Source organism: Bos indicus x Bos taurus, chromosome 24 (assembly GCF_003369695.1).
Source record: "Bos indicus x Bos taurus breed Angus x Brahman F1 hybrid chromosome 24, Bos_hybrid_MaternalHap_v2.0, whole genome shotgun sequence".
NCBI lineage: Eukaryota > Metazoa > Chordata > Mammalia > Artiodactyla > Bovidae > Bos > Bos indicus x Bos taurus.
In genome coordinates, this window is record NC_040099.1 from 60,599,973 (window position 1) to 60,604,597 (window position 4,625).

Consider the following 4,625-nt stretch of genomic DNA (forward strand, 5'->3'; position numbering starts at 1 on the left):
ATTTAAACATGTTTTACCTCCATGGATTCTTATTTCATTACAAATATCTCTTCATGCTGAGCTGGCAGAAATGTCTGACCACCAGGGTCAGCAGTTGTCTTGAACCTCCTGGTGGTTCTGAATGTGTTCGTCTCGGGTCACTTCTCCTGGGTGTGTCGATGAGCACCCAGCTGTCAGTCACTTCCTCCTGGGTGGTCTGTCTTCCCCACTGAGAGCTTTGGACATTCACCCTTATCCTATGCAGTTTCATCAGGATTATCACTGCCTTTCAGGTTCCATGCTTACAGTACACTTTGCGGTGTCCTTATTTTCACTGAGTCCTAATAATTACTTGCTCCCTGTTCCCCTAGATAAAAGGGCTCTGCAAACTTTTTCTGTAAAGACCTGGATAGTTAATATTTTAGGCTTTCTGTCACATCTTCTGTCACATTTTCTTCTGTTGTTTTTTTTTTTTAATGACTTTTCAAACATGTAAAAATCACTTTTAACTCGGAAGTTACAGCAATTTGCCAGCTTCCATCCTAAAACCCCAGTCAGAACAGCCCAAGCCACCAGCACACCCTGTTCCTATTCTTCACCTCCATCCATCCCCAGTCACTCCAGCTTCTTACTCAAGAGCACACACACCCCTGCATATGTGCACACGTGTTTCCACACTGTTATAAATGGCATCCCGATTACCAGGAGTTAGTTTGAATGAGCTGAAAGCCGGGGTTTCTGCAGGACTGGAATCCTGACTTCCAGAATTGTGATTCTGAGCATGCGCTACAGGGAGACATTTACTTGGTGGTAAGAGGCCTGGCCTAGTGCAGTGTTTCCCATACAGTCAGCAACGCAGGGACTTCCCTCGTGGTCCAGTGGTTAAGAACCCACCTGCCAAAGCAGGGGACACGGGTTCAACCCCTGGTCTGGGAAGATGCCACATGCCGTGCAGAGGCTAAGTCCACCGCAACCACTGAGCCCAAGCACCCTAGAGAAGCCCGCTTCCCATGGGAAGAGTAGCCCCCACCGCCCAACTAGAGAAATAGAAAAAGAGCTCTCACAGCAACAAAGGTCCATAGCAGCTAAAAGAATTAAAAAGGGCGGGGGAGCATTTGGATTGTTACCCAGGATATGCATATACAAACACATGCACGTTTGAAACAGAAATTCCACGAAGTAGCACCTCCCCTTACCTCAGGCAATGCACTTGGATGTTTTTCTCATCCATTCTATTGTACTTCATTATTTTTAAAAAGGCTGTCACCACTCACTAAATTGCTTTTATGTCCCACTAATTAGTTTTGGCTTTCAATTTGAAAAACAGGGATCTAGAATACTCTTTTTAGAACATGGGGAGTTAAATAGAGTTTTGTGTACTGACCTGGGATTCTACCCATCATTTATAACATTGTTTCACTGCAAAAATGTATCCTTATTTCTTAAAAACTAGATTAGAAACCAATTTGGGGAATTCAATCCATCTGTAAACTGGGGACTGCCAAGGTCTAAATCAGGAACATTTTTACATTAGGAGTTCATTTAGAGCAGGACAAGAAAAAGCTGACAACCTTCCTAAAGTAATTCCAGTACAATTGTCTGCTTGGGAACAGAGCTTATCAGGAAGTAGTCAACCTTAGCATTGATGCAACTTCTTTTCCCTTTGAAAAAGAACTTAATTTGAATTTCCAACGACAGCACTGACACAGTTCATTTTCCCATAACATGCGGATTGGAAATTAATGTATTTGTTCAGTTCAGTTCACTTCAGTTGCCCAGTCATGTCTGACTCTTTGAGACCCCATGGACGGCAGCACATCAGGCCTCCCTGTCCATCACCAACTCCCGGAGTTTACTCAAACTCACATCCATCGAGTCGGTGATGCCATCCAGCCATCTCATCCTCTGTCGTCCCCTTCTCCTCCTGCCTTCGGTCTTTCCCAGCATCAGGGTCTTTTCAAATGAATCAGTTCTTCACATCAGGTGGCCAAAATATTGGAATTTCAGCTTCAGCATCAGTCCTTCCAGTGAATAATCAGGACTGATTTCCTTTAGGATGGACTGGTTGGATCTCTTTGCAGTCCAAAGGACTCTCAAGAGTGTTTTCCCACACCACAGTTCAAAAGCACTCAGCTTTCTTTATAGTCCAACTCTCATATCTATACATACTACGGGAAAAACCATAGCCTTGACTAGATGGACCTTTGTTGGCAAAGTAATGTTCCTGCTTTTTAATATGCTGTCTAGGTTGGTCGTAACTTTTCTTCCAAGGAGCAAGTGTCTTTTAATTTCATGACTGCAGTCACTATCTGCAGTGATTTTGGAGCCCAAGAAAACAAAGTCTGTCACTGCTTCCATTCTTTCCCCATCTATTTGCCATGAAGTGATGGGACCGGATGCCATGATCTTAGTTTTCTGAATGTTGAGTTTTAAGCCAAGTTTTTCACTTCCCTCTTTCACTTTCATAAAGAGGCTCTTTAGTTCTTCTTCCCTTTCTGCCATAAGGGTGGTGTCATCTGCATATCTGAGGTGATTGATATTTCTCCCGGCAATCTTGATTCCAGCTTGTGCTTCTTCCAGCCCAGCGTTTCTCATGATGTACTCTGCATAGAAGTTAAATAAGCAGGGTGACAATATGCAGCCTTGACGTACTCCTTTTCCTATTTGGAACCAGTCTGTTGTTTCATGTCCAGTTCTAACTGTTGCTTCTTGACCTCCGTACAGATTTCTCAGGAGACAGGTCAGGTGGTCTAGTATTCCCATTTCTTGAGAATTTTCCACAGTTTGTTGTGATCCACACAGTCAAAGGCTTTGGCATAGTCAATAAAGCAGCAGCAGATGTTTTTCTGGAACTCTCTTGCTTTTTCCTTGATCCAGCAGATGTTGGCAATTTGACCTCTGGCTCCTCTGCCTTTTCTAAGTCCAGCTTGAACATCTGGAAGTTCATGGTTCACATACTGTTGAGGCCTGGCTTGGAGAATTTTGAGCCTTACTTACTAGCGTGTGAGATGAGTGTAATTGTGGGGCAGTTTGAGCATTCTTTGGCATTGCCTTTCTTTGGGATTGGAATGAAAACCGACCTCTTCCAAAATGTACTTCTGCAGTTGCCTGTAGGGTTTTCTTAGATCTACTAATTTTTGTTCCTTCAGTTCCAGCTGTGTCTCAGGTAAGATCTTTCCCATCCTAACTGGTCTTGATGGGAAGAAAAGTCAGGCAGTTTGGGAAGTATTTCCCCAAACTTCATCAAAGCTACACTCAGGCTCTTTCAGAGTATCATTAGGAATGACAGAATTTGGCCTTATTTTTAAGGGGTTTACAAACTTTTTTGTTTTATGTAAATTCAAACAACAGTATAATCCAATAAACCATGTATGCATCAGTAGTTATCCTCAGGCTTCTTTTAGAGGTCTATGAATTAATCATTTATGCAATTATTTCAGAAGATACTGGTGTTTGGAAGTATATGGCTGTATCCTGCCAATTTCATCACTTTAAAAATGCATTCTACCATCATGTACTTTTTCTGCCCCTTGAAAATAAAACTAAGTATCCCTTCAAGTTGGTGGCTCAGATGGCAAAAAATCTGCCTGCCATGCAGGAGACCAAGATCCAACCCCTGGGTTGGGAAGATCCCCTGGAGAGGAAATGACTACCCACTCCAGTCTTCTTGCCTGGAGAATCCCATGGACAGAGGAGCCTGGCGGGCTACAGTCCGTGGGGTCGCAAAGAGTCGGACAGGACTGAGCGACCAACACTTTTACTTTCCCTTTTCACTTTTATCCCTTCAAGTTGTTCAGCAGAAGGATTAATAGCTTCTATCTGAAGTTTCAACTCAGAGGGACATAAAATATAGTGTCTAGCACATGATAAGCCACTCAGTGAATGGCAGTTTTTCTTCTCTTTTGTTTTGTTGCAGATTCTGATTTTATTTTTTCTTCCCCTTTTATTGAGATATAATTAACACACAGCACTGCTTATGTTTACGGTATACAGCCTCACAGTTTGACTTAAATGCATCTTAAAATGATTCTCACAAGTTTAGTGAACAGCCTTCATCTCATATAGATACAAAATTAAAGACAGAAATTTTTTTTTTTCTTCCTTGAGAACTCAAGATTTACTCTCTTAACCATTTCTGTATAATATAATTTTAACATGTTGGACATCACATCGCTAGGTGGCGCTAGTGGTAAAGAACCCACCTATCAACTCAGGAGACTTAGGAGAGATGGGTCGGAAGATCCCCTGGAGGAGGCAATGGCCACCTCTCCAGCTTTCTTGCCTGGAGAATCCCATTGACAGAGGAACCAGCCTGGTGGGCTACAGGCCATGGGGTCACAGACAGGACCGAAGCAACTTAGCACGCTGCATGTTACAGCCCCACTGCTTCCTTATCTTATTCCTGGGAGTCTGTTATTTTTTACTGCCTTTCCTGGGACTTCCAGTTCCAGCTGGGGCCCTGAGCACTGGTGTTTGCTTTCCATCCCTCACTCTGCCCCTTTGCACCACGCTGCCTCCTTCAGTTGAGATCCAGTCACATGGTGGTAAAGGGATAAATCCATAATGACACAGAGAGTGGGAAAGGGACAGCCACTGGACACTTGTTGGAGAAAAGGCCAGCGCTGACTGACCACAACGCTGCCAGC